The sequence below is a fragment of the Schistocerca gregaria genome, chromosome 2 (genome assembly GCF_023897955.1).
Source record: "Schistocerca gregaria isolate iqSchGreg1 chromosome 2, iqSchGreg1.2, whole genome shotgun sequence".
NCBI lineage: Eukaryota > Metazoa > Arthropoda > Insecta > Orthoptera > Acrididae > Schistocerca > Schistocerca gregaria.
The window spans coordinates 264963567-264987257 of record NC_064921.1 but is presented as its reverse complement, the minus strand read 5'-3'; the positions used below and the strand labels follow the sequence as shown (position 1 = coordinate 264987257).

Below are 23691 nucleotides of genomic sequence, written 5' to 3'. Positions count from 1 at the left end.
TATTTAAAAATAGTTTAACACTGTGAAGAATAAAATAAATTGAAAAATGTTGGTGTATGTAGGAATCGAACCCAGGTCTATGAAATACCAGACTACTTTTTAGACGACTTGCCCTACTCGGGCTTTAAAGGAATCCCTCATACCGCATGCTTGCAAAATACGCTGCACGCAGTTTTAAAGAAAAATAGTAACGTTTTGAATACATTAATCTTTGACAAATAATTGACAATAGTTTAAATATTTTTTAGAACATGATTTCCCTTCCTAAAACCACCTTCATATTCACTTAGATTACTGTCCAATGTTGTTTCTACTCTGTTTACCATGAACTTGGAAAACGTGTTATGTGCAACTGGTTGCAAAGAAGTTCCTATGTTGTTAACATCTTATTTATTGCCTCTCTTATGTAGTATGTATCAAGGCTACCTTACACTCTCCTGGGAGTTTTTCTGTTTTCCAAGTTTTCACAAAGATTAATTTCAGCTTATTTTTTAAATTTTTGGAACAAACTATTTCAAAAATTCTTCTGTAATAGAGTCTTCTCTACCAGCTTTATAAGGTTTTAGTAACTTCTTCAATTCCTTTTATACCTGGGGGTAAATCTTCTTCCAGATTTTCAGGAGTGTGAGTATTCAAGCTTGTGGACTGGTATGGGACAATTAAGAATTATATATTTTCCAAGTGTTTCGAAATTTTCAGTGTTAATGTAAGCCAAATCAATGAGCCTCATCCCGTGCCCCTCCACTGTTGCATTTACATTTAAAGTACATCAACCTTCCTCTTTAAATCTCACTTTCCCTGCCAATGATCTACTGGGAAAAGGCCTCTTTAGCAGATCACGTATAAAAAACAGTTTCGTATTATATATATCTTCATATATTCGCTTGTTTTACCCCAAACTAGCCTGTAGCTTCTTGACTTACAAGGGAAATAATCGTAACTAAATCGAATATATTAATGTTACATAGATAAATTGCACTGTTACTTTTAAATTTTATAATGAATAATTTAATATTGCATGGAAGAAGGCAAAATGAAATAAAATTTGATATTGGCAGGAATCGAACCCAGCTGCGTGAATTACTAGTTTTTGCTTTACGCCACTTGCTCACAGTGTCATCACGACAGTGGTTCTTCAAAAACGTCCTCAAACTCTTTAATTACACAATATGTTAAAAGCCATTAAAAAAACAACAAAAAACAAAAAAAAACCTGGTGCTGTGAGCAACATAACACTCGTAGTGCTGGAAGGGATGACAGTGAATACGCAGTAGAAAAAAGATACTGTGTTGATTTTATGATTTGTCAAAGCGCGGCTGACCATTATTTCAGCACTCGACACTGATTCTAGTTATTGCAGAGAGAGAGCGCTACAAAACATGTTTTCAGCCATTTTAATTGCATACCAGCACGCATTCGGGAAGAAATGGCGTACTTTTAGTGTAATTTTGCTAAAAAAAATGGTTCAAATGGCTCTGAGCACTATGGGACTTAACAGCTGTGGTCATCAGTCCCCTAGAACTTAGAACTACTTAAACCTAACTAATCTAAGGACATCACACACATCCTTGCCCGAGGCAGGATTCGAACCTGCGACTGTAGCAGTCGCGCGGTTCCGGACTACGCGCCTAGAACCACGAGACCACCGCGGCCGGCTGTAATTTTTTGTCCACATTTCAAGCGAAATGGCGTAACCTTGGTGCCACATTTACAGTGTGCTGTAGCACATTAGCACATGGTAACTGGACACCACTGATATACATAAATCAGCGTGTGTGTATTTCTGGGACCTCACCTCAAACATCTGGATCGTTTTCAACCAAATTTGGTACAAAAACAACACACTTCTGAAGTAGCAGTATTGGAGCCTTACAACCTCCCAACTCCCCTAGGGGTAGAGACAGAGGCAAAAGACAGATTTTCAGGCCTTGGCATCTAAGATGCCCTACACGATAGGTGTGTTGTATGGGAGTTGTATTGGCCTGCCTTATCGATATACTTAGATGGGCAGCTTACTTGGTAGAGTAAAAGCAGTTTCCCAGCCCCCAATGTGTACTTTGCCCTGCATGACAGGCGTCTTGCGTTGGAGTGGTATCGGCCTGCCTTATTGACGTGTTTTCATGACAGCCTACACTTCAAGGGCAAAATACTGTTTTTGGAACTCTAAACTCCCCACCAGCATGGTGTGGGAGTGGTAATGGCCTGCCGTACCAACCTGTTTTTCAGAGGCGACATGTGTGCATGGACACATCTGTGGGATGATTGAGGTGGGTAGAGAGGGGATGGAAGAAAAGGGGCACGAGGGGATGGGTAGGGAGAGAAGGGACAGGAGGTTATGGACACTGAGATGAGCTGGAGGGAATGGATAGAGATAGAGGAAGGAGCCAGGAGAGGGACAGAGAGAGGTAGCAGCAAAAGATAAATAGGGACAAAGTGAGGAGGAGGAGATGGACGAATGTTGAAGACTAGATAGACAGAGGAGATGGACAGAGAGAGAGTAAGGAAGAGATGAACAGAGGGATGAGGGAGGAAGCAGAGACAGACACTGAGGTTGATGATAAAGAGGAGAGAGAGGATATTAACATAGAGAATGGGGAGGGAGACAGACAGAGATGAAGGATTAGAAGGAATAAATACACAGTGAGAGGGGAGAGGAGGAGGAAATGGGCAGAGGGAGGGAATACCAGAGACTGGTGGAAGGTGTAGAGGTGGACACAGAGAGACATGTGTAACATATGTGTTGAACACATATAGATGTATGTCATTCCCTTCAGCTCACTCACATATGTCTCCAAACAGTTATATATATATATATATATATATATATATATATATATATAGAGAGAGAGAGAGAGAGAGAGAGAGAGAGAGAGAGAGAGAGAGAGAGAAGCCTGCACTAAGATAAATAGAATGCATGGGGTAAACCGGGAAAAACTGCATACATGACTTGTACACATCCTATTAGTTTAACCAATAATGCAGGAAAGATCAGTGTATAGGGCTAGCATATATGTATGTATATTCATGCACTCCTCCTCAATCCCTGGATCGTTTTCAAGCGAAGTTGGCACACAAGAACAAGTATAAGCATTGTGGGCTTCATAATCTGTTAGCTCCAATAGGAGTAGATTTACTGCACAGGCAAAAAACTGTTTTTTAGCCCCTGACATGTAGGCTGCCCTGCAACACAGGGGTATTGTGTGGGAATAGCATCAGTCAGCCACGTTGACCTGCTTTAGAGGACACACTGAACGTCAGGGTTTTCAAGCCCCTAATGTGTAGGCTACCAGTCAAGAATGGCATTTTCGAAACGTATTGGTCTGCTTCATTGATCTATTTTGCAGACATTACAAGTGCAGAAGAGCATGGCTGATGAAAGTTTGTGATGAAGAGGAGGGAATGAAGAGAGAGAGAGGTGGAACGGAAGAGGTGGGTATGGAGAGAGGGGCAGGAGCAGATGGAAGAAATCGGTCAGGAGGATATGAATAGAGAGGGAGGGATGAGCAGACAGAGTGGATAAAGTAGATGGACTGGGAAGGAGGGGAGGAGGAGCAGATCGACAGAGTGAGGAAGGAGGAGGACTGGAAGAGCATAGAGAGGGGCGAAGGAAAGAAATGTAGGAGGCAGGTGTAGAGTAGTTCGGTAGTGGGTTGGTGAAAATGGAAGAGTGGTGGAGGAGGAGATGTATATTGGGAGGGAGACAGGAAGATATGGAATGAGTTAGGAGGGCAGGTGGAAAAGGAAGGCGGGGAGGAGAAGATGGATAGAGGGATGGGGAGGAGAATATCAACAAATGGAAGTCGGAGGAAGATATGGACACAGCGATTGGATGGTGTAGATGGATGAAGAGAGAGGGGACAAGAGATGGAGAGAGAGCAGGGAGGAAGAGATGGACAAATAGAGAGGGAAAGGAAGAGAGGGACAGAGAGAGGAGGAAGAGAGGGGACAGAGGAGATGGACCGAGAGAGGAGGAAGAAGGGTTTGACAGCAAGAGGGCAGGTAGAGATGATAAGACCATGAGGGATGAGGAGATAGACAGAGAGAGGGGGAGAAGGATTAGATTGATAGAAAGAGGAGAAGGATGCAGACTGCAGACAGAAGACTGAGAAAGAAGGAGATCAGTTGAGAGAGGGGGAGAAATAAATGGATAGAGAGCGAGGGGAGATGAGGAGATGGAGAGGCAGAGAGGGAGACAGGAGGCGACAGACAGAGGGCGAGATGTGCAGAGAGGTGATGGGAGTAAGAGGGAGACACACAGAGGGAAAGAGCAATGTGTGCCGTGTGTGTGTGTGTGTATGTGTGTGTGTGTGTGAGAGAGAGAGAGAGAGAGAGAGAGAGAGAGAGAGAGAGAGAGAGACAGAGAAACATACAGGAGAGAAGCAATGCACAAAAGGCTAGTGATTATGTATGTGTGTCCAGTATCTCTTCCCAAACACCAGAATCGATTATATCTAAAATTGGCATATGAACAAAAAATTTCATGAGTATCAGCACTGTTGGGTTTGTTGTTGTTGCTGTGGTCTTCAGGCCAAGTACTGATTTGATGCTGATCTCCGTGCTACTCTATCCTCTTCATCTCTGAGCAACTACTGCTATCTACATCCTTCTGAATCTTCTTAGTGTATTCATCTCTTGGTCCCTACGATTTTTACCCCCAATGCTTCGCTCCAGTACTAAATTGGTGATCACTTGAAACGTCGGGATGTGTCATCCCAACCAATCTCTTCTTCTAGTCATACTTTACCACAAATGTTTCTTCTCCCCAATTCTATTCAGTAATTCCTCATTAGTTACTTGATCTACCCATCTAATGTTCAGCATTCTTCTGTAGCACCACACCTCAAAAGCTTATATTTTCTTCTTGTCTAATCTATTTATAGTTCATGTTTCACTTGCATATGCAGCTACACTTCATACAAATACTTTCAGAAAGGACTTCTTAACATTTAAATCTATACAAACTGTTAAATTTCTCTTCTTCAGAAACGCTTTTCTTGCCATTGGCAGTCTACATTTTATATCCTCCCTATTTCAACCATTATCAGTTATTGTTAATCCCAAATAGCAAAATTCGTTTCCTACTTTAAGTTCAAAAATGGTCCTAATGGATTTAAGCACTATGGGACTTAACCTCTGAGGTCATCAGTCCCCTAGACTACTTAAACCTAACTAACCTAAGGACACCACACACATCCATGCCCGAGGCAGGTTTCTAACCTGCAACCGTAGCAGCCGTGTGGTCTGGACTGAAGCGCCTAGAAGCGCTCGGCCACTGCAACCGGCCTACTTTAAGTGTCTCATTTCCTAATCTAATTTCCGCAGCATCGCCTGATTTAATTCCACTACATTCCATTATCCACTTTTTGCTTTTGTTGATGTTCATCTTATATCCTCCTTTCAAAACCCTGTCTAAAGGAAACAGCAAAGGAAGATGGGAAGACAGAGAAAGAAGAAAAGGTGGACAGAGAGTTACAGGGATAGAAGAGAAGGACAGGGAGATAGGGGGTGCAGGAAATGGAAAGAAAGAGAGAAAAGAATAAGGATAAAAAGGTGTGGTGGAGGAGATAGACAGGGAGAGAGGAAATGGAAGAAAGAGAGTGAGAGAGGGGTAGAGGAAATGGACAGGGAGAGACGAGGCAGCAGTCATGGACAGGGAGAGGAGAGAGGAACCTAAAGACAGATGGAGGGGAGAAGGATATGGACAAAGGGATGGGGATGAGTAGATGAATAGATTTAGATGGGAGGATGAGATGTATAGAGAAACAGGGAAGGCAGAAATAGGTGCAATATATGTGCCGAACATGTACATGAGTGAAACTGGGCAAAAAGTCTTTATGTATATAAAATAGGATGTACATGTGTATGTACAGCATCACCTCTCAAATGGTTGGATCGGTTTCAAACAAATATGGTGCACATGCAGCTTCAGAAACGAGTATCAGGATTCTATTAGTTAGGACCTCGAAGCTCACAAATGAGTGCGTTTTTTCACCCCCTGCCATGTAATCTGTCTTGCACGACAAATGGAAGTAGTATCAGACAGCCTTAAGGACCTGCTTTGCAGGGTAGCATACACATCAGGGCCAAAACAACTATTTTAAAGTCCCCAACATGCAGCCTAACTGACACAGACATGAGCACTGGTTCTTCTTCGCTTCTTAGATAAACAACTCTTCTAATGTACAAGTGCTCGTAACTTTTAAAGTAAGCCTTTTAGAAAAAATGTTTAATGGACGTTTTTTTCTTTTTTTGGACCATATGGAAAGCAAAGAGTATGCAAAAGAACAGATTTGTTTGACAATATCAAGAATTGCTCATAGCTCGTAAGGTGTGTGTTTTAGAGCCCACATTCACTAGACTTTTTTGTTCCGAACGTTCATTCCCGACATATCACTGAATACTGACCATCACTTCTCAAATATCCTGTATAGTGATGGAGTTTGTATACCAGTGTGTGTGTGTGTGTGTGTGTGTGTGTGTGTGTGTGTGTGTGTGTGTGTGTGTGTGTGTGTGTGTGCCCAGCATTGCCTTCTAAACTACTGGATCAATTGCAAGCAAATTTTGTTCACATGCTTCTTGCTATCTGGAAATCAGCATAGTGAGGGTTAGAGATTCCTAGTCCCCATACATTTTCCAATTCCTGATATCTAGGCGGCCCCATACAGTGCACATGTTGTGTATGTAGTGTCAGCATGCATTGTAGGGGCTAGGATGGGTATGGCCGATAAGAGTGGATACAGATGACGAAATGGACAGTGAGAGGGGTGAGAATGAGATGGACAGTGATAGGGGGAAAAGATATGGACAGAGACAGGAGCAGAAGGTGTACATACAGAGAGAGAGTAGCAGGAGGTGGATAGAGGATAGAGAGTGGGCAGAGGAGATTGGCTGGGGACGATGGACAGAGAGGAAAGGGGAAGTTGGCCAGAGGAACAGGAGTAGTACATTGGTAACCAGAGTGAGGAAATACTCGATGAATTAAAGTTGTCACCCATATCCACTGCACCTGTAAATGCCAGAGGTGTTAGCACCACCTGTGAACTGAGTTACAGCTACAGACCATGATGAGCTCTTGAAGGATGAGTTGCTCAGGGGGAGAATGTACACACCATTTATTTGAGAGAGCGAGTTTTTAAATAAGTTTGTGTCCATCCCCCCAAGTGTTTGTGTGTGTGTGTATGTGTTTGTGTGTTTTTCCACATGACACTTACAGACTGTTGTGTTAGAGATGTTGCCTCTATCACCTACATCAGGACCTTTACAGACGGCAGTGCCAACATTCACTGTCAGTGACTGTTGTACCTCCACCCACAATGCTAGCAACAGGACTACAGTCCTCAGCACTGACAGCATTGCCAACAACCAACCCATCACATGTAGCATCACCATGAATTTCGAGTGACACTCATCTCTGACATCCCACCCAATGCCGACAGCACCATTACTGTTGACACCAGATCATTAGGATGACGTCTATATAATTTTAATGATGAACATCTATCAGCCAGCAGCAATCTCTCTGCCCATTCTGACAGTGAAGATGAGGATGTTTAGCTAAGCTGCGCAGAATTATCATTTCCAGCGATTGTAGGTGCACTGGAGATAGGACATCGCTTACCCTCACCCATAATGTGGTTGGGTATCGAGATCTGATCTTTTTCATGAATGGGTGCATAACCATTTTGTCAACACAACTTTACAAGATCTTAAACCAACTGCAATATCCCAGCATTAAGTTCAGTGCTACCATACGCTATGAGCTCAGTCTCCCAATGGTGTCTTCAAAGTCATAGTTATATCATAGTGGTTAGGTTATATATAAGTGAGTTGATAATGGGAAGATATTTCAGTCCAATTCAATTGCTGAGTGGTTTGAGGAGTTTACCCTGGAGCCAATACAGACCAAATTCTTAGAATTCAGAGTAAGAGATTTGGGTAAAGCTCTAAATAGAATTATGTATTTGGACATTAGCATGCATGTGTTGATCTGATATGTGTGATGTCTTCCTGTAAATCGTCTTCCAGACGATACAGACGGTAAAAAGGTCGATATTAACATAAAAAACTACAAGTACTGCTTCCTGTGGTCAGTCCTGCTTGTGAGAGAAATTTATACAAAATCCTGAGCATACAAAAAAATACTATGTGTATATTAGCGGGTCTTATAAAAAAGATGATATTGAATTTTCCATGAGCTTTCACGACATCAGTAAGCTATCAGTATGTTTGAGAGGCAGAATCCCCATGTTTTTATTCATGTAAATAACCTGCAAGTCAGATGATGATATTATTACAAATGAAATGTTGGACTCCTTCACTTTTCTAGACTCACTAGTCAGTGGCAGGAAGATGTAGATCTGTTGTTAACTTCTACGAAATATAGAAAAATATGGGTGCATGGCGGTTTTACCCTAGATAGCCTAACCAGTTTCAAACAGCAACTGAAAAGTTGCTCTGTCAAGGCCCCAGTACATGTAGAAATGCCCACTGGGACGAATAGATCCTTAAAGTTTCAGAATTTTCTCTACCATATATGCTGCCATGTATGCTGACTATGAATTTCTTTTCAGTCCTGTGGTAGGCAGTGATGGTGACCCCGCTGTCTCACACATCAATCTTACAGAATGGCTCATGTGTCTGAGGCAGTGTACCAAGTTGTATGCACATATTAATCTAGTCTTAATGTTTTTGATTCATGCATTGCGGATGATCCTGCAATATGACTGCAGTTTGAAGACCTTGAAAGGATGATGACATTTATAACACCGTCATTCCTGTGACCAAAACATGGGAAGACAAATTACTGCACTAGAATGCAGTTGATCGTTATATTTGTGGGCAGCCATTAGATAAAAAATGGAAACACCACTTAGGAATTGTTGTCATCTAATTGGCAAATTCTGCAGTGTTGCACAAAATGCATGCAACTTGAATTACCAACTCCCACGATACACGTCCATTTTCATACATAGTTTTTAAGTGGGTATGATGCTACCCGAACTATCAGTTTAATAAGCCACGGCTGCAAAATACTTACGCGAATTCTTTACAGACGAATGGAAAAACTGGTAGATGCAGACCTCGGGGAGGATCAGTTTGGATTCCGTCGAAATGTTGGAACACGTGAGGCAATACTGACCTTACGACTTATCTTAGAAGAAAGATTAAGAAAAGGCAAACCTACGTTTCTAGCATTTGTAGACTTAGAGAAAGCTTTTGACAATGTTGACTGGAATACTCTTTTTCAAATTCTAAAGGTGGCAGGGGTAAAATACAGGGAGCGAAAGGCTATTTATAATTTGTACAGAAACCAGATGGCAGTAATAAGAGTCGAGGGGCATGAAAGGGAAGCAGTGGTTGGGAAAGGAGTGAGACAGGGTTGTAGCCTCTCCCCAATGTTATTCAATCTGTATATTGAGCAAGCAGTAAAGGAAACAAAAGAAAAATTTGGAGTAGGTATTAAAATTCATGGAGACGAAGTAAAAACTTTGAGGTTCGCCGATGACATTGTAATTCTGTCAGAGACGGCAAAGGACTTGGAAGAGCAGCTGAACGGAATGGACAGTGTCTTGAAAGGAGGATATAAGATGAACATTAACAAAAGCAAAACGAGGATAATGGAATGTAGTCAAATTAAATCGGGTGATGCTGAGGGAATTAGATTAGGAAATGAGACACTTAAAGTAGTAAAGGAGTTTTGCTATTTAGGAAGTAAAATAACTGATGATGGTCGAAGTAGAGAGGATATAAAATGTAGACTGGCAATGGCAAGGAAAGCGTTTCTGAAGAAGAGAAATTTGTTAACATCGAGTATAGATTTATGTATCAGGAAGTCGTTTCTGAAAGTATTTGTTTGGAGTGTAGCCATGTATGGAAGTGAAACATGGACGATAACTAGTTTGGACAAGAAGAGAATAGAAGCTTTCGAAATATGGTGCTACAGAAGAATACTGAAGATAAGGTGGATAGATCACGTAACTAATGAGGAGGTATTGAATAGGATTGGGGAGAAGAGAAGTTTGTGGCACAACTTGACTAGAAGAAGGGATCGGTTGGTAGGACATGTTTTGAGGCATCAAGGGATCACAAATTTAGCATTGGAGGGCAGCGTGGAGGGTAAAAATCGTAGAGGGAGACCGAGAGATGAGTACACTAAGCAGATTCAGAAGGATGTAGGTTGCAGTAGGTACTGGGAGATGAAGCAGCTTGCACAGGATAGAGTAGCATGGAGAGCTGCATCAAACCAGTCTCAGGACTGAAGACAACAACAACATGATGCTACCTGCGGTCTAAGCGTAAGTCAAGTAATAAAAAGTTCTGGGTCCCAGATTCGAATCTAGCCACTGCTCAAATTTTGAATAAGAAGCATCAGCAATTTTAGCCAAAGACTTCCAACATAAGAAGTCACCCACTTTCTGCCAGTGCCGTTATCAAAGAGGGCAGGGAGGCGGACAGAGATTTAAGTCACTCTCTCGCACTTGTGTTGGGAAACTGCAACAGAAACAGTGGAAGAATTAGCAACTATAAAAGGCATGAGAATGCAGAAGGCAATGGAAACAACCTCTTAAAGACACATAATGTGTATGCACGTGACGTGTAGCCAGTAATTGGAAAAGTGTCGTGGTAGTCTCTCCATTGCCAAAAAATTGCGGATAAGGCCCCAGTCAGATCTCCTGAAGAAGACTACCAAGGATAAGATGACTGTGAAGAAACAATGGAATAACAACGAAAGGGTGATATTCTGCGTGTCAGAGCAAGGCATGTCAGAATTTGGAAAATCGTAGAGAAGCTAGAAGATCTGAAACGATGAATGCAAAGGCTCAGTCTAGATGTAGCGGGGGCTAGTGAACTAGAATGGAACGGGGGCTACTGAACTAGAATGGAACGAAGACAACGGCTTCCGTCAGACGAATATAGGGGAATAAGGATTCATTACGAACAGGAAGATAGGGTAGAGACTGAGTTAATGTGAATGGCTGAATGATACAGTTCTTCCAATCAGATTCAACAGCAAAGCAATGCTGACAACAATAGTTCATAAATACATGAGGATGTCACAAGCAGAAGTTGAAGAGATAAAGTATATAATCAATTTGAATAGTTAATTTTATATGTAAAGGGAGATAAAAATCTAATAACCATGGGAGAAGGAATTTAAAGAGTCACAGGGGAATATGGGCTTGGTAGTAGGAGTGTGATAGAAGGAAGAATAATTGAGTTCTGTAACAGATTTCACTTAGTAATTGCAATTACACCAAATACGCAACAGGAAGAGATATATTTGGAGAAGATCTGAAAATAATGAGAAATGATGGGACACGTTGGAAGTTCGCTGAAGATGTTTATAGTGCAATAGGAACTACCACAACAGGCAGTTCAGTTGAAGAGGAATGAACGTCTTCAAAATTAGCAATCATGGATGTTGGAAAGACAAACATAGGTACTAGGGATTTAACTGCGAAGAACCTTTGGGTAACAGGAGAACTACTTCCGTTGATCGATGAAAGAAGGAAGTACAAAAATGTTTAGGGAAAGACAGGATTACAGCAATGTCAATCACTGAGGAACGAAAAAAATAGGTAGTGCAAGGGAGGCAAGGCGAAAAGTCTGCAGGAAAATGTGAAGAAATCGATAAAGAAATCAAAGTCGGAAGAACTGACACAGTGTACGGAAAAGTCAAAATAATCTTTGTAGAAATAAAAAGAAACAGTGGCAACATAAAGAGTGCAACAGGAATTCCACAGTTATATACAGAGGAAAGAGCAGATAGATGTAAAGAGTACACCGAAGTCTTTCTGAGGAGGAAGAGCGGTCTGATTACGCGATACAAGAAAATATTGGAGCCGATAGGGAAGACATATGGGAACGATTATCAGAGTAAGAAATTAAAAGAGCTTTGGAAGACTTTCGATAATGCAAGGCAGTAGGGACCGATGGCATTCCATCGATAGTTCTATAATCGTTGGTGGAAGTGGAAACCACACGAGTATACAAGTTGACGTGTAAATCTATGACACGGGCGATACATCAGACTTCGCGTAAATATTATCCCCAGAATTCCGAAGGTAGCAACAGCAGCTCATTTTTTACATTGCTTACAACAATAAGAATGGAAAACAAAACTGACTAACTGTTAGATACGGATCAGTTTGGCTTAAGGAAAAATAAAGGCACCTGAGAGGCTGTCTTGACGCCGCAGTTGATAATGAGAACAACACTAAAGAAAAATCAAGACACATTCATAGGATTTCTCGACCTGGAAGTGTTCGATGACGTAAAACGGCGCAATTTGTTCGAAATGCTAAGAAAAATAGAGGTAACCTATATGGGAAGAAGAGTAAAAGAGCCAAGAGGGAGCAATCAGATGGGAAAACTAACTACAAACTGCTCAGATTAAATAGGGTGTAAGAAAAAAATGCAGTCTTTTACCTTTACTGATAAATCTGTATATCGAGGAAGTAATTATGGAAATAAAAGAAATGCCCAAGTGTGGGATTGCAATTGAGGCTACAAGGACATCAATGACAAGAATCGCTGATGACATTCCCATTCTCAGTGAAGATGAAGGTGAATTACAGGGTCAGTTGAATGAAATGCATAGTCTAATGAGTACAGATTATCAGAATATGGATCAAGTGTAAATCGAAGAACGGCGAAAGTAATGAGACGTAGCAGGGACGCGAATAGCAAGAAACTTAACATAAAAACTGGTGATCACAGTGTAGAGGATATGAAGGAATTCTGTTACCTTGGAAACAAAACACCCTATGGCAGACGTAGCATAGACATAAAAAGTAGACTAGCACAGCAAAATGATCAAGAAAAATTTACTAACGCCGAAAAGAGGCATTAATTTGAGGAAGAAATTTCTGAGAATTTACTTTTGGAGCACAGCATTGTATGGTAGTCAGTCATGGACTGTAGGAAAACTGGAATAGAAAAAGAATCGAAGCTTTTGAGATTTGGTGATACACAATAACGTTGAAAATTAGATGAACCGCTAAGATAAGTAATGAGGACGTTCTCGCAGAATCGACGAAAACTCATCGAAGGCTCATCCTCAAATGCCGCGCAGTAGGTTATAAGACTGTTTCATAGTGGAATGCGTGGCGAGGAAGGGGGGGGGGGGGAGAGGGGGGCATAATTGTATATACACCGAAGTGCCAAAGAAACTGGTACACCTGCCTAATATCATGTAGGGCTCCAGCGAGCACGGAGAAGTGCCGCAACACGACGTGGCGTGGACTCGACTATTGTCTGAAGTAGTGGAGGGAATTGAAACGACCCATCTTGCAGGGCTGTCCTAAATTCCGTAAAAGTACGAGGGGTTGAAAATCTCTTCTGGACAGCACATTGCAAGGCATCCCAGATATGCTCAGTAATGTTCCTGTCTAGAGAGTTTGGTGTCCAGCGGAAGTGTTTAAACTCAAAAGAGTGTTCCTGCAGCCACTCTGTAGCAATTCTGGAGCTGTGGGGTTCGCGTCTTCCTGCTGGAATTGCCCAAGTCCTTTGGAATGCATAATGGACATGAATGGATGCAGGTGATTGGATAGGATGCTTATGTACGTTTCAACTGTCAGAGTAGTATTTAGACGTATCAGGGGCCCATATCACTCCAACTTGTGAGGTAATGGGCGAGTTGTGGCGCCCTGAAACTATTCTAAGTTCGAAAGGCAAGCCGGGGCTCGTTAGCGCCGCGTGGTGCCGTACGGCAGCCGGAGCAAGAGGGGTAGCCCCAGCTGCCGACCACGTGGATGGGAATTCCATGTTAACGCTGTCGCGGAATGGGGTTTGTGTCGTTGAAGGAGGTTTGTATGCCGCGGATGGACAAAGATGGCGCACTTTGTGAAACCATAATGGCAGACATTACACAGCTCATGTAGAAATTGATAGTAGCCAGATGAATCATGATACATCAAAAAGAAACATGTACATTACCTTTATGTGCACGACGATTCTGATGGTGTAATCAGATTTTCAATATCTTTATTAGTTTTAAGTTTATTATCTGACGATAAATTGTACAAGTAACACTCAGCAACGAATTTACAAAATCTAAACGGTTCATCCGATTTTCTCGATCGACGTATCTTTAGAAAGCTGTTAGTGTAAACCTAAATTGGTATAAACCACAGGCATGTGACTTGAATAGTACATGAGTTATTGGAGGTCAATGTGGCCGATTAGTATTGATCGCATCAGGCCATAAGCACTCCACAGTTACACGAAGAAAACGGTAACAGCATGCTTATAAATATATTTATTCATCTGTGTTTTTGTTTACATCCGATATATACCATTCATGTAGAAATTGGTCAATTATTCACTGTGTTTTACAAAGCACAGAGACATTGGGCTAATGGCTTACTTCTGTTCTATTCCTTTGATATATGTTTATGTAATTTGTTAATGTATTTAATAATGTGTGTTAGAGCGTGTTTATGGCCCAGCCGTAGGAATATATATTTAATTTCAAGTTATTTAAATGTAGATCCAGTATTTCGAATGTGTTTGTGATCCGGCCGCGGTGGCCAAGCGGTTCTAGGCGCTTCAGTCCGGAACCGGGCGACTGCTACGGTCGCAGGTTCGAATCCTGCCTCGGGCATGGATGTGTATGATGTCCTTTGGTTAGTTATGTTTAAGTAGTTCTAAGTTCTAGGGGACTGATGACCTCAGATGTTAAGTCCCATAGTGCTCAGAGCCATTTGAACCATATGTTTGTGAGTGTGCATTGGCTTAGAGACAAGGCGAGAGCGCTCTAGCAAATCACAGCGATCATTCCAAAAAGGACACGTGGAGGGACTGTATGGAAGTGGGGGAGGAGGATGGTTTCGAGAGACGACGGACGCACGGTCACAGGAAAGACTTGCAGAGTGAAGCAGTTTGCTCGTGGTCGCGGGAGATATTTCGGAGTGACGACTTGTGCTCTTGTGTGATTTCCGTGGCTTCTGCAGTGAAGACGTAGTATGCGTTTAGAAGTGAATATCTCGTGAGCTACGTTGTTGTTCATAACTAGTTACCTTTATTCAACCTATATTTATTTAATTGCTGGAACATCGACACCAATAAGTGTTTGCAGTAATAAAAGGCATTCTTAAATACCTCTGTTATCGTACTCATCATTTAAAGTCATTAAAATAGTACCTGAAGATTTTATTTAATTACAATCTTTCAGTTATAAATGTTACATTCAAATTTGCAATTGCCTAGTGACAGGAACTTTCGACCATTCGATTCATATGCATATTCTTATTTTATACTGTAGACTCAGTAGTATTTGTCTTGTAGTGCGGCAACTACGTATCCCAGCCCCTAGGCAACGAAACTAACCAAAACTTTTAATATGTCAACTCTGTGTCAGAGGGTACATAGTTGAGGGCCACCACATCACATCATTATATTTGAAAGCCCACAAACTGCATACGCCCCACACACCACAAAATTACAGAACCTCCACCAGCTTGAACAGTCCCTTGCTGACATGCAGGATCCATGGATTCATGAGATTGTCTCCATACCCGTACACGTTCATCCGCTCGATACAATTTGAAACCAGACATGTTTCCAGTTATCAACAGTCCAATGTCGGTGTTGACGGGCACAGATGAGGAGTAAAGCTTTGTGTCGTGTAGTCATCAAGAGTACACAAGTGACCTTGAGCTCCGAAGGCCCATATTGTTGATGTTTCGTTGAATGGTTCGCACAATGACACTTATTGATGACTCAGCAATCTGCAGCAATTTGCGGAAGGGTTGCGCTCCTATCACGTTGACCGATTCTCTTCACTCATCGTTAGTCCCGTTCTTGCAGGATCTTTTTTCCGGCCACAGCGATGTCGGAGAATTGATGTTTTACCGGATTCCTGATATTCACGGTACACTCGTGAAATGGCCGTGCGGGAAAATCCTCACTTCATCGCTATATCGGAGATGCTGTGTCCCATCGCTCGTGCGCCGATTACAATACCATGTTGAAACTCACTTAAATCTTGATAACTTGCCATTGTAGCAGCGGTAACAGATCTAACAACTTCGGCAGACACTTGCCTTGTATAGGCGTTGCCGACCGCAGCACCTTATTCTGCCTGTTTACATATCTCTATATTTGAATACGCTTGCCTTTACCAGTTTCTTTGGCGCTTTAGTGTATATTCCTGGGAGGACGCTAAAACAATGTTTTGATTTCTGGGTGGGGAGGGGGCTTATTTCTTCCCCGAGAGGACCATTACTATCCCAACCCACGCACTGTTACATTATAGCGATGCCTGTTAAAAACAAATAGATACGAATTTATGTGCTTCTAGAGAGTGGGATGCGTCTACAAAGGAAGTATCCGAGACTGGAGGTGCCTCCGTAACAAGAAGTATCCCAGAGTAGGAATGCGTGCATCCTAAACTTTCATGACACTTTGTGTCATATTGCACACTGACAAGTGCCGTGTTGAATGGCACGACGGCATGCGTCCTGTTATACTACATGACTTGATGTACATGTTCGTTTACTTGATACGAAGCATTATATTACATGACTATTATATCAATACTAACAAGTGAAGCTGCGCGAATATGTTTTGGCAGAAATGTGTTTGAAGCTTTCAGGTAAGTCGAAAATCTAGTAGCCTTCTTTTACATCACTAACTCTGTCCAGGAGATATTCGCCTTTTTTGTATGACGGTAGGAGTATTTTTCATTCCGGCAGCACTGTGCTTCCAGTTTTTGTTGCTGAAAAAAGCGAGGCGTTCAGTTTGAAGCTTGTACTTATAACATTTCAGCTCCTCAACAGCATATTAAAACGTTGCATTAGGAGGTGTCTGCTTCGTGCAAAAGGTCTTGAGTTCATATTGACGACAACAAGTAATTCTTCATTACAGTCGTTTATTTACAAACAGAACTGACAGACTTCACAGACTCAACAACTGACTCTCCGAGCTAACCGCACTGCATATCCGAACTGGAAACTGACAACTCCTAGGTGTATTAATATCTTTCCAAACAATGAGAGTCTTTGACAATGTTTTGTTTATAATACGATAACAATTCACGACTTAAAACTAAATTAGACATTACAGAATTTTAGTACAGATTAAAGTAAGTAAAAGGATCAGTACATATAAATTCTTACAAGCATAATTTCCAAATAGATTTTATAACATTTTTCTACCAGCTTCTGGATAACCTTCACCAGATTTGTACCGATGTTTCCAGAAATATCTTGAAATTTTATTCTGGATATTTCTTGAGTGATTTAGAACAACTATTTATATGTAAAATGATTTAAATCGTGTTTCAAAACGTAAATAAATCTTTTTAGCAATATTTCTTGATACAAATCGTTTTTCGAAATTAGGTTATGAAACAGTTTTCACAAGTTTTCGTATTTTTGCGATCATAATATAGAATTTCTCCATAGAAAGTTCCAGAAGTGTGCATTAAACGTTCATTTACAGACTTTCTCTTTAGCTGGTGAGTTTTTAAAAGTATCTTGTCCATATTATACGAAATAATTTAGCTCAAAACTGATAATTTATACAATTAATCAGAGCTACAGCAAACAGTGAGTCTTTCTTTTACAAAATGAAATATAATTACAAAATTGAATGAAAATAGGTTACTAACACTAATATATATTTACATAAATTCTATTTTGTTCTTTCTGTGCAAAATGTCCTAATATTGACACAGTACAATATTTAAACATCACCAAAGTTTCCCTTTACATTTTGCATATCTGTATCGACATCCCCTAAAAGTCTACAGTATCGAATACTTCAATATGTCCCAATATGTCCTGTAATGTTACATACTCTTTCTTTGCTTCTGTGAGGTATCTGATCTCACTTCTTTCATAAGAAAAGGATAAAAATACTGTAGCAGTCCATGCATAAGCAGTAGCACAGTAGTCCAATGTGGTCACTGCCGGCAAATTGGCCACACTTCCACTACACAGAGCGTTAGAGCTAGCTGCACTGTGGAGACCCCTACCGTCAACAACATAAAACAAAACTTGCAGCTGTCGCCAAAGTAAACTTTTGCTTTCTGTTTTATTAATGTTTACTGGTTACTGAATAAGGTGAGGTCGTTTCCACCGAACCATTGCGCCTGAAGAGAAACACGTCTGCTGTCCTGTGGCAAGCAGGATGCCCGGCGCCACAGCCAGATAATGGGTACCAAGGGCGTCTGCGGAGGTTGCGTTTGTCTGACGTGTGTGGCTGGTTAAAGCGAACGCGTCAGAGCGGAAGATTAATAGACGCCGGCGCCATCTATCACGGCTGGATGTGGTTTTGTGAGCAGCGGATGGTGGCTGCAGCCACAGGTGCTCGGCCACTTCCGCCGATAGCTGTACTCGGCGCGAACGCTTCCCACTCAGCCGGTCGTCATTCATCTCCAGCGCTAAACGGAATCCAACAGCCCGCGTGACAGGCGCGGCCGAGTGCTGGGGGCCCCGTGGCCTCCCCTGCCCCTCCCCCCGCCCTAAACACGGAATGGAATGAGGTTCGCCTCATGCCGCACTGTGTTTGCTCGTGAGTCATCTCTCACCTCGCGCTGCTGATCTAGCGATATTCAAACAGAATTTCGTCACTATCTCTCTTTCCACATGCATTCTTTAAGGTACTGCAGCCTGTTTGCACAGCAACAACTTCGATGTTACCTCAAAAACAGCTGTGACGTTTAATTTAATGGGACGAAAAGGAGCTTCGAGCCAGGGGACTGATTTACAGTACTGACGTAATCACGGCGGAAATATGACACTGGATTACCTGCTTGTGTGCTCTACTCGATCAATCAGTGGATGTTAATATGTCGTACGTCCACCCTTCGCTTTTATGACGGCTTGAACTTCCTTGGGGACAATGAGCTGTCTGAATTTGTAGAAATGGTAGCCAATTCTTCTCTAGATCCGAAACTGGGGAAGGTAGTTCTGTTGATCGCTGGGGTCTGAAACGAAGTCGCCATTCCCTAACTTATCCCAAGGATGTTCCATTTGGTTGAGGCCGGGACTCTGGGAAGGTTAGACCATTTTAGGAGTGTAATTGTCCACAAATATTTTCCTCACAGATACTGGTTTATGACATGGTGCGTTGCCATTCATCCTTAACATCGGTTTCCTGTATAATCAAATATTTTCTCATTTTGAATACAATAAATTTCCTTGAGACTAGGAAGCTTCTGACCACGAATCAGTACGGTTTCAGACAGCGATACATGTACGGAACTCAACTTGCTATTTCATCTTTTTCTCACATGGTATAATGAGAAATACAATCAATCTACAAAGAAGGCTGCTTACAAAACACTCTCGTCTACAATATTGTTCATGTGTGTATGATCCGCAAATAATAGAACTAGTAGTGGTTATTATAAGTACACAAATAATGCAGGAAGAACGGTTATAGGTTTGTTTAACCTTCTGAGAGAGCACCATGGAAACACATAGTTGGAACTGAACTGGCAGATGATCGATGGCAGACGTAAACTATGCCGTGAAAGCTTACTTACAGAGTTGGAAGCACCACCTTCAAGTGAAAAATTTAGAAGTCTACATCCCACTAAGTGTCGCTCCTCTAGCGATCGTGATTATGAATCTTCCTAGCACATTAAAAGGGTGTGCCGAACGGGGATTCAGCCCAGGAGCTTTGCCTTTCGCAGGCAAGTGGTCTACTACATAAGCTACCAGAGAACCACTCACGACCGTCCTCACAGCTTTACTTCCACCAGTACCCGATCTCTTACCTTTCAACATGCCTAACATGCGGAACTAGCACCCCTGGAAGAAAGGATATTGTGGAGACATGGCTTAGTCACAGTTTGGGAGATTGTTTGCAGAATGAATTTTTCACTATGCAGCAGACTGTGCGCTGATATTAAACTTGTAGAGCACGTGCCCAAAAAAGGCAGAGGTCCGCACTTCGAGTCCCGATCAAGCACACAACTACAGAGTGAAAATTCATTCTGGAAATATTAGCCTAATTACAGAGCGCACAATAAACTATCATTCTTCCCAGGCTCAATACATGAATGGAATAGGAAGATACCCCGACTAGTGGTACAGTGGGAAGTACCCTCTGCCACGTGCTTCACAGTCATTTCCAGAATGTGATGTGGACGTAGATGATGTCAATACTTTACGCTAATACTGCTAATCAGTATTACACGAAACAAACATGTGCGGTCGGTGGCAGGGATAGTGTATCAAGATTTAAGGCATTTTGAAACAGTTCTGGGAAAGAGTAGTGCTTATGTTAAATAAGCGAACTGAAAGACCTATTGTAGAACAGTACTCCAGCACCCGACGTCATTGCCATTACACTTGATAGCAGACGCTGAAATAACTGAGGGATTCTGTGCTAGGGTCGTTACATGTCCAATAGTTCATACGAAAGTCTAGTAGTGATATTCGCAGAACGTAAGCAGTAACTGATGAAAAGAAGCCACTGGGTCCAGTTCATTAAATGTAAAAAGCCATTATGCAGAAAGATAGTGCCACATTCTATTAACTCTAACACATGTCATGCATACCAATAACGAGAATAAGACAGCGGAAAATTGGGCCCTTACAGAGGTAAATATTTTAGATGGTGTTAGTATAGACTAATTCATAAAAAACATTCCAAAGAGCATATGATACAATTTTTATTGGTTACAGAGATACGGCCTTTATAATGTAACACTAACACTCAGAGAAGATGTTAAGCAAAGGCAAATGAATTTAAGTTCAAAGTTCATTTCCGTAAATTCAGTCTCAGACATCAATACACTTTCGGATCCAGTATACAGCATCATTATAGCTCTTCTGAGTAGTCTTGACGTTCTTTTACAAGATCAGCTCTATTATGTGCTCAAGTGGTACAGAACAATCGAAAAGAAAATCACAAAAAATGGTTCAAATGGCTATGAGCACTATGGGACTATGGGACTTAACATCTATGGTCATCAGTCCCCTAGAACTTAGAACTACTTAACCGAGCTAACCTAAGGACATCACACAACACCCAGTCATCGCGAGGCAGAGAAAAAGAAAATCACAATTACAGTTGAAAAACTCAATTGTGTAAAATCAAGTACAAATTCATAACTTGGTCAGATGAACCTGTATGCTCCAAGAGAGCTTTTCTAGCCTCAAACGCCTATGATCTGTACATGCAGAATGAGGCGACGAATGAAATTTGTATCAAAGCCGGGAATTAAACACCGTTCTCTTAGGCAGAAGCGCTAACCATTACGCCACCCTGCCACAATAGCTTTGCACAGCTGCACGACTACTCTAAGCACCTCTTTGAGACATGAGAAGGTCTCTGGAATCATATAGTTTCAATTAATTAAAGCAGCTATGCCTCGGTTTCAGGCAGGATCCCCCATTTCGCTCGATGCTGAGATGCTATTCCAAATACAGTTGAGAGCCTGTGGATTGCAGTTCGAGTTTAGGTAATACGAAGTGGGCTGAGGCGTGAGTGGGAGTTTGTATTGAGGAGGAAAGCGTGCTAGGGTAGTCCGTACAGTTCCACAATGCTGCTGTGCCAGGGTGGCGTAGCCGTTAGCGCATCTGCAACTACATATATACTCCTCATGCTACAGTATGGCGCTTGGCGGAGGGTACCATTTACCGCTACTACTCGTTTCCTTTTCTCTTTCACTAGAAAATGGCTGTCTTTACGCCTCCGTACGGGCCCTAATACATGTAATCTTATATCCATGGTACGTATGTGAAATTTACGCTGGCAGCAGTAGAATCGCTCTGCAGTCAGCCAGCCGGCTGCTGTTGCCGAGTGGTTCTAGGCGCTTCAGTCCGGAACCGCTGCTACTGTCGCAGGTTCGAATCCTGCCTCGGGCGTGGATGTGTGTGATGTCCTTAGGTTAGTTAGGTTTAAGTAGTTCTAAGTTTCAGAGACTGATGACTTCAGATGTTACGTCCCATAGTGCTTAGAGCTATTTGAACCATTTTTTTTGCAGTCAGCCTCAAATACCAGTTCCCTAAATTTTCGCAGTATTGATCCTGGAAAAGAACATCTCCTACCCTCCAGCGATTAACATTTGATTTCCTGAAGCATCTCCGCAACGGTCACGAGTTGTTCTAGCCTCTGGTAACAAATTTAGCTCCCACCACTAAGCTGCTTCAACGTTTTCCTTTAATCCGACTTGGTGTGAATCCCAAGCACTCGAACAGTACTCAACAATGGGCCGCAGTAGCGTCCTACATGCGGTCTCCTTTGCAGACGAACCACACTTCCCTAAAATTCTCCCAACCGAAGTCGTCTATTCTCCTTCCCTACTACAGTCCTAGCATAAACTAAACTAAAATAAACTAAGCTCCGTCCGAGCAGACATGAAGTCCCAACGGTTCCGACAGGCCGCCGTGTCGTCCTCAGCCCACAGGAGTCACGGGATGCGGATACGGATGGGCATGTGGTCAGCACACCGCTCTCCCGGCCGTATGTCAGTTTACGAGACCGAAGCCGCTGCTTTTCCATCGAGTAGCTCCTCAGTTTGCTCACAAGAACTGTGTGCACCCCTTCTGCCAACAGCGCTCGGCAGACCAGATGGTCACCCATCCAACTGCTAGCCCAGCCCGACAGCGCTTAACTTCGGTGAACTGGCGGGAACCAGTGTTACCACTGCGGCACGGCCGTTGGTCACAGGCCTTATATGCTCATTCTATTTCTTATCGCTTTGCAACTTTACAACGGGATATTTAGTCGATGTGACTGTCAAAAGCAGCATGCTACTAATACCATACTCGAATATTATGGATATGTTGTTCCTATTCATCTGCATTAATTTACATTTTCCTACATGTAGATCTAGCTGACATTCATCACACCAACTAGAAAATTTGTCAAACTCATCTTGAACCCTATACAGTCACTGAACGGTGACACCTTCCCACACACCACAGCATCATCAGCAAGCAGCGGCACACTGCTGCTTACCCTATCCACCAGATCCTTTACGTACACTGAAAATAACAGCACTCCCACCATACTATCCAGTGGTACTCCTAACGATACCAATCAACTCTCGCCGTCGAGGACAAAATAATAAGGTCTGTTACTTACGAAGTCTTCGAGCCACTCACATATCTGGGAATCTAATCCGTATACTTGTACCTTTGTTAACAGTCGGCAATGTGGCACCGTGTCAAATGCTTTATGAAAATCTAGGAATTTGGAATCCGTCCGTTGCCCTTCATCCACGATTCGCAGGACCTCATACCAGAAAAGGGCAAGCTGAATTTTGCACGAGTTTTGTAAAACCGCGCTGATTTGTCGATAATGGCTTTTTCCCTCTGAAAGAAATATATTATATTCGAAATGGGAATATTTTCAAGAGTCCTGCAGCAAATCTATGTTAAGGATACTGGTCTGTAATTTTGCAAGTGCGTTCTTTTACCCTTCTTATACACAGGAGTCTCCTGCGTACGCTGGGCAAGAGATTCGTGACAGATGGAAGCTGAGTAAGGGGCCAATGCTTTAGAGTACTCTTTGTAAAACCGAACTGGGACTCCATCAGGGGCTAGTGACTTAATTGCTTTCAACCCTTTCGGCTGTTTCTATACACCAGCGACGCTTGTTACAAGGTCCGTCTTACGGGAGTCTGTGCGATGGTCAAACGACGGTATGTTTGTACGATTATACTGCGTGAACGATTTCTAAAAAGCGACATTTAAGACTTCGGATTGACTTTTGCTATCTTCTGTT

The 23691-nt window shown here is 42.2% G+C and overlaps 1 protein-coding gene and 1 pseudogene across 2 annotated transcripts in view; both read right to left on the bottom strand.

Moving 5' to 3' along the window:
- Window positions 1-23691, bottom strand: part of LOC126336842 (protein Wnt-4-like) — a 608644-nt gene that overhangs the window by 454287 nt on the left and 130666 nt on the right. The window lies entirely within an intron of this gene.
- On the bottom strand, window positions 22510-22627 carry LOC126337252 (5S ribosomal RNA; annotated as a pseudogene).